Raw genomic sequence first — 8338 nt, forward strand, 5'->3', positions numbered from 1 at the left:
TTTCATGGCCTTGTAGCTCTTGCCTTTTTAAGATTTGTGTTTATTTTTATTTTATGTGTTTAGTATTTTGACTACATGAATGTTTGTATACTGTTTGTGTGCAGTGCCTACAGAGGCCAGAAGAGGGTGTCAGATTCTTTGGGATTGGAGCTACAGGTGGTTGTGAGGCATCATGGGGGTACTGGGAATCACACCTAGGTCCTCTGGAAAAGTAGCCAGTGAGTGCTCTTAATGTCTGAGTCACTGCCTCTCCTGCCCTGACCTTTTCTCCTTAATGTAGGCTAGTCTATCTATTCTATCTGCTTGAGTGCCATAGTTTGTCTCTTCACCTCTGAAGGACACTTGGATTGCTTTCAAGTTTTTTGCTATTAGGACTAAAGTTTCTACAAGCATTATGTATGAATCTTTTTTTTTTTAAAGATCTGTTTATTTATTATATGTAAGTACACTGTTGCTGTCTTCAGACACTCCAGAAGAGGGCGTCGGATCTCATTGTAGATGGTTGTGAGCCACCATGTGGTTGCTGGGATTTGAACTCAGGACCTCTGGAAGAGCAGTCAGTGCTCTTAACCGCTGAGCCATCTCTCCAGCCCATGTATGAAACATTTTGTTGTTTGTCTGATTTTAGCTTAGGTATGTATGTTGTCCAGACTGGCCTTGAACTCAGGACCTCTTGGGTGCTGGGATTACAGTCATGTGCTACCACACCTGGCTCTAAAAGAGCTTGGATAAAGAAGAAGAAAAGGAAACACCTGCTCTGGACAGGTTCTGACTGTACGCCCAACATTTTCCATTTGAGTCATTTGCACTCCTGAGCCCCTCCCCGAAGATGAAGATTTGAGAAGGAAGTCTCTTCTATTCTCCTTAGGGCCATCTTTAAACAAATTTCTTTCCACTATTTTGCCTCCCAGGAGCTGGGGAGAGCTTTGGGCGGAGCAAGCTTCAGATTCTAACAGCGAAGCTCTCCTCTCCCTGCCTTGGATACAATGAGCTCCAGAAATCTCCCAGTCTTTTAAGGCGTAGATTTTCCTGGCTTCTCAAAGTTCACACACATGGGGACACACATATGTACACATGCTTCTCCTCTCTCTCTCTCTTTCACACACGTACACACATGTACACACACAGGTATATGTGCACACATGTGCACACACATACCACACACATACATATACACCACACACATGTGCACACACGTGCACACATATACCACATGCATGTGTACACCACACACACACACACACACACGCATGCACACACATGCACACACAGGTACACACACACACTGGGTCTCATTTAAGGCAGCCCTTTGGCCCCCTGGGACTTCCTCTCAGGACAGCCTTTCCTCTTCTGTCTTCTGCTTCTTGGATCCCAGACACCTGAGCCTCTCCTTTCTCCCGGTTCCCCTGACCTCAGGGACTGACAGCAGCTTCCTTCTGTCCTCCAGGCAGCAGTGGCAGCTACCGCGTCACCGACTCAGCTCCTCCTTCCTCTCTTGGGGCTGACAATACTCTGTAGCCTGTGGCTCTCCCATTGTTTGTGCAGGAAAGTGAGTCTGATATCTGACATACAACGTAGGCCAGTGGTGAAAAGCTGTGTATTTTATTTAACGGCCTTGGACAAGATAAGGCTCATGGGGTGTCCATCACCTTCAGTAGGTTGCCAGAGCAAATCATGAGACACACACCAAAGGACAGAAACAGACACCCACAGTCAACAGCGGATGGAGCCTGGGGACTTTTATGGACAAACAGGAGAAAGGACTGCAGGCCCCCAAAGGAATAGGAACTCCATGAGAAGAATCAGAATCAACTAACCTGGATCCTTGGGAGTCTCAGAGAATGAACCACCAACCAAAGAACATACACAAGCTGGCCCTAGGCCTCCCCACCCACATGTAGCAGATGTGCAGCTTGGTCTTCATGTGGGTCCTGAACACCTGGAGCGGGGGCCATCCCACAAGCTGTTGCCTGTGTGTGGAATGTGTTCTTCTAGCTGGGCTGCCTTGTCTGGCCTCAGTGGGAGAGGAAGAAAGCACCTCGCCTCAAAGAGACTTGAAGAACAGGGGTGGTGGGGAGTAGGGCGTGGGGGGTAGGGCGTGGGGGTAGGAGGGCCCCATCCACTCAGAGGAGAAGGGGGGAGTGGATGGGGAAAGGATTGTGGGGGGGGGTGACTGGGAAGCAGGCATTGAGCAGGATGTAAAGTGAATAAATAAAATAAATAAATTAATTAAATTAAAAAAAAAAGAAGTCTTTCTCAGCACCTCCGTCTTCTGGAATGTACCAACACTCCGGGGAGGGGCAGATGATGCAGGCCTGTGATGTCTGAGCTAGATGAGTGGCTGAGACGGAGTCCTCAGGAGGTCCCTCCAGAGTTAGTAGGAAGTCTCTAGCCTTCTCTCCCTTCCGGGTTGCCCGCTGCTGCTCCCAGTGGGCAGGGCTGCAGGTCCTCTGTGGGCTGTGCCCGAAGCGCCTGGGGTTTTACTCACAGGCAGACCTGCTTATTAACATTTTTGTTTCCTTCTCCAGGCCCTTCCTGGAAACACTTCCCATCCCCACTGCAGACTCCGCCCTTTTCCCTCTCCATAATTAAAGCTTTCACTTCCTAAAGTGGAATGTGTGCCTGAGCAGGGCTCCAGGGCTCCAGCAGAGCTTGTGAGCTAATCCCGGTGTGAAGTCACAACAGGCTGCTGCCTCTGACCCCACCCTACAGCTGTGTGTCAGCCCAGCGTGCTCCCCAGCTCCCAAGTCGCCCCAGCTCCCTCTGCACAACTGGGACTGCCAGGCTGCTGAGCACACACATGAATAGAAGCCAGGAGCGTGTGCAGGCAAGGCCATGGTCTGAGGCAGGGGGATTGGCCCACAATCACTACCATGGCTACTCAGGTCTAAAGGTCAGAATCACCTTCTCTGAGTCTCTGCTGGGTTTGACATAGCCATCCCACAAGGAGACATGGCCATCCATGCTTTTAGTGCCGTGTGTGTGTGTGTGTGTGTGTGTGTGTGTGTGGTGTGTCTGTTTGTTTGTCTGTCTATGTATCTGTGTGTGTATGTGTTATATATATGTCTGCATATGCATGGGAAGTAGATGCATGTGTATGCGTGTACAGATGTGTGCAGCTTATGTGTATTCTTGTTTATGTATGTGCACACATGCACCTAAATGTGTATGTACACAGAGATCAGAGGTTCATGCCAAGTCTTCCTCTAGAAATCCCACTGTCTCTTTTAAAAAGATTTATTTTATTTTTAATTGTATGTGTGTGCTTGTACTTAAATACAGTAGCCCAGAAGGCCAGAGGAGAACACCTGACACTGGCGTTCAGGTGGCTGTGTGAGCCTGATGCGGGTGCTGGGAACAGAACCTGGGCTCTCTGCAAGAAAGTAAGTGCTCTTAATTGCTAGCTCTCTAGCCCCAATTCTTCCCTTTTTCATACACAGACTCACTCACATACACTGTCCACACACACACACACTCTCTCACACACAAACAAATATACGTATATGTACATACACACAATCACATATAGTCACACACACAATCTCACATACACATTCACATACAAATACATATACATACATGTACATATGTACAATCACCACATACACATTCACATACCAATACACATATATACATATAGACATACATACAATCACATATAGTCACACACTCACACACAAATACATATATATATACATGTGCATATACACAATAACATATAGTCATACACACAATCTCACATACACATTCACACACAAACACACATACATACATGTACATATGTATAATCACCACATACACATTTGCACACCAAATACACATACATACATACAATCACACATAGTCACACACATACTCACACATACTGTATCCCCATATACTCCCACATACAAATATATATACATATATGTACATATGCATAATCACCACATACACATTCACACACCAATACATATACATATACATACATACATACATACATACAATCACATATAGTCACACACAAATATATATGCATATTGTACATATGCACAATCACCACATACACACACACTCACACACAAATACATACACATACATACAATCACATATAGTCACATACACACACAAATACATATATATATATATACATACAATCACATATAGTCACACACACAAATACATATATATACATACAATCACATATAATCACACACACACACACACACACACACTGTTGTCTCTTTTAGATAAGAAGCCTCCTATGGGCTCTGGGCCATGTCTGGTTCTGCCCAGCAGCATCCACAGCGCTGACATATGGTAGGGACTGGTAGATATGTCATAGGTCTCATATATTTCTGTGGAAAAAAGTACATGGGGAGGGGGAGCTGGAGAGATGGCTCTGTCCCGAGGCGTGGGGTTTGATGTCCGTATATGCATGAGGAAAGGAGCACAGAGCTGGAGACGGCTCAGCGGTCTGGAGCACTTACAGCTCTTGGAGAAACTAGGTTCAGTTCTGCGCACCTGCATCAGGTGACTCAACTATAGCAACCCACGCTGTGGGGATCTGACACCCTCTGCTCTTCTCAGGATCCAGCACAAAAACTCACACACAGGCATACATGCACACATCACGTAATTTAAGAAAAAATATTCAAAAGAGAGCAAAAGTCAGCCACAGACATGATTTACATGTTTGAAATGTGTCTTTGAGCTTTGAGGAAGCCTCGGAATATATCAGCTGAGGGAAGCTGGCCTGATCGTGGAGTTAAGGGAAGTTTTCACAGATAAAATGACTCAACTGAGAAGCATGGAACTGGTTAAGTTTCAGTTAGAAAAAGACAAGGAAAACAAAAAATAGCAGAAACAGCATGTGCAAAGGTCCTGAGGAAGGCAGCTGCCTGTGGCAGGTTGCATTTTCCAAGGATGACTGCCTGGTGTGAGCCACCTTGTGACTTTTCTTATACATATGACATTGTACTCATCCGTGAAAAGGTACAGGGCCCGTGCTTTCTTCCTTCCATGTAGGCAAGCCTGTGGCCACAGCAGGCATCATGCTAAGTATGAATCCCTTCCTTCTTTGCAGCCAGGCCTCCGTGCTGGGAGGCAGTCTCCCTGCCAATGGAGATTCTCCAGCTACTGACAGAACTGACAAAGAGCGCTGCTTCGGGTGACTCCAGCCCTTGAGCCACTGCAACAGGTGCCAAGGAACAGGCAGGTCCAAGTCGAAGATCTGCAAACAGAACGGTGTCATCATCATATTAAGCCCTTAAGTGTTGGTGCGATTTGTTCTGTGGTTGCAGATAACCACACGTGGGGACCGGAGAGGAGGTCAGTGGGAAAGAACACAAACGCTCAAGTATGACTCTCAGCCCAGGAAGGAAAGGGAGCCAGGGGTGAGCCGGACCTTGTACCAAACCCAGCGATGCCAGGAGAGGCATTGGCTGGGTACTGATGCCACTTCTGGCCCTTCTTCACGCAGTGGCTGACATCCCTGCCCAGGGCGCGACGCCCCCGCTGTACTCAGGGGCCTCTTAGGTTGCACAGCCTCAGAGACTGAGTCGGGCTTCAGGGAGCCTGGGTGAAAGGCTGCAGAAGAGATGTTCACTGAGGGTTTAGGCCCCCAGGACCCCTCTGCACTCTCCCGCTGGTCTCAGTTTCCATCCCAAGATGGAAAACAGGCCAGAAAAGTCAGACTTCCACAATACAAATTCCACTCCTCACAGACTTGACTCTAACCAGGACCGATCTCAGCGCTGGCTTTTCCTCCCTCTCCTCCTTTCTCTCTGCCATCTATTTTATTATTTTTAAGTGACAAATCGTTTTGTATATATAAATCTGTATAACCCAATGTGGTGTTTTTAGGAGGGCGGACCGGAACCTGCCTGGTAGTCTTCTACTGCCCAACCCCAGGGCTGTGTGAACTCAAACATGTGTACATTGTGAAGTGTACACAAAACGATCAGTTAAGTCGGCTCAGCATGTCAGTCACATCCACTATTTGTCCTTCCTTCATGACGAGGTTATTTATAATCCCACTAGTTATTTTGGAATACATTATACGGAGGCCAGTGTGATGCCATAGCAGGTAAAGACACTTGCTTCAAGCTTGACCCTCTGACTCAGCTCTTGGGACTCACATGGTAGAAGGAGAGAACTGATTCCTACAAGTTATCCTCTGACGTCCTCCGCATGTGGTTCAAAGCACCCACGCATCCCCAACAAAATAAATGTAAAATATAAAGAAACACGAGATGTTTTTTCTTTGTTTGGAACCACCTTGCTGTACAGAACTTTTCCCTGAAACCCTGTGTCTGGTTCAACTCTCTGAGCACTGTGAAGGCCCACCCTTGCTGTTCCCGCCCACTGTCACTGTCCCCGCCCACTGTCGCTGTCCCCGCCCTCTCTCACGGTCCCGCCCACTCGCACGTTCCCCCGCCCACTCTCAACTCTTCTCCCTCACTGTGAGTGCTTTTGCCTCAGCTTCCCTGTTTAACAGAGACGGTTGAGTATTTGTCTTTCTAGGTTGGCACATTTCCTTTCCCATTCCGTTCTATTGTGTGTGGTGCTGGGGACTGAACTCGGAGCCTCTAGCATGCATACAAGATGAGGTCTCTACTATTGAGTCACACCCCCAGCTCCCACAGAATGGTGCTCTGTAGATGGATTCAGGGTTTGCAAGTAACACAATTTTTTTTTTTTTTTCTTCTCAAGGCCGAACAGTGTTCTATTACATAAACAGGCCACATTTTAAGAATGTCGTCATCCACGAATGAGCACTTAGATTGAGTCTACATCTTAGATGCTGTAAGGCCTGGATTTGTCACTTCGTTGTAACAAGACACCTCAGGAAAACCAGCTGAGGGAGAGAAAGATTTGTTTAGCTCTAGGGTTTTAAGGGTGTGGCCCACTGTGGCAGGGTAGGGGCCCGGGTGAGGGGCCTGGGAGGGGAGAAAAGGCTGCAGAGTGGTCAGGGCGTGTCTGCGGTCAGGAGTCCAGAGGATGGGAGCTGGTGTTTCAAGCACTTCTCCTTTACCTTTGGTCTGGGACCCTGGCCCGTGGAAATGTGCGACCCACGTTTAGGTTGGGTCTCCCTAACCCAGTCAATCCTTTCTGGAAAATGCCTCACAGACACCCTCAGAGGTGTGTTTCCATGGCGATTCCAAACCCAGTCAAGTTGATCATGAAGACAACTGTGGCAGTGCTCCATGGACAGTGGACTCCATTGAGGCTGCACATCCTGGTCCCTCTTCACACTGGTCCAGATCTCTGTCTTCTAGGCCCAGAAGTGGAGTTGGCGGATCCCACGATGATTCCACATTGACGTCTCTGAAGGACTTTCATACTGCGTCTTTACCTTTTCAAGTCCTTGGTCTGGTGGTTTGGTTTTTTGACCCAATGTCTGGTACACATTGGGAATAAATCTGTAATCTTTGTCTCCCCACGGATCCCTGGTCTCTGTTCCTTACTGCGCATGCCCAGTTCCTGGACCCCGGCTGGCGCCCTCCCGCACAATGAAGGATATCAAGAATAATGGACAAACAGTGGCCTGGACTGTGGATGTCATGGCTGCGCGCCCCCATCATCTCCCATATCTCTGGATAACCCTTCTTGCTTCATATGCCTGCGTGATCATGGCTTTCCGGGAATACTGGGCTACTGCTCAGCCTCAGAAGCCCAAGGTCTGACTGGCCTAAGCCAGTCAAGGGCAGGCTCATTAATACTGCCAAATGGACGCTCTGACTTGGTCCAGAGTGAAAGGAGGGGAAATCTTAGGAGAACCTCTCAGAAAGTTCTCACTAGGCATGAAAAGGAACTCGGGTCCTTCTAGGGGAGGGGATTGCTTAATGTGTGGTTTCATTTTCATGTGACTCACAGCTTGACGAGGGAGTCTCAGCTGAGGGGGTGATTTAAAGAGTACAAGGAGAACTACAGTCTCTCAAAGCCATAGTTGGGCAGCTAGCTTACCGACTGCGGTAGCGGTGGTGTGACTCTGATCTTACTAGGAGAAATGATACACACTTGCAACCCTTCAGGAACTTACATTCACTTTCTACTACTTGTGACTCAGTTTTCCTCCCTGAGGCAAGCCCCGTTGTGAACTCTCAGAGCAGAAGCTGAGAGGGAAAGATACTGACATTGTGAACACCGTTGACACACCAGGCACCATGGTAAATGCTTTCTAGTTCAGTTTCGAGACAAAGTAGTGTTTGTTTGGAAACAAGCCAGCCTCAGATTTACTGTATCGCTGAGGCTGGCCTTGAACTCTCCATCTCTCCGCTTCCCACCTTCCAACTGCTGGGATTACAGGTGTGTGGCACCACATCTGGCTGCATAGCGGTTTTAAGACATGGCTGCA

This window comes from Apodemus sylvaticus, chromosome 1 (assembly GCF_947179515.1).
Source record: "Apodemus sylvaticus chromosome 1, mApoSyl1.1, whole genome shotgun sequence".
Lineage (NCBI taxonomy): Eukaryota > Metazoa > Chordata > Mammalia > Rodentia > Muridae > Apodemus > Apodemus sylvaticus.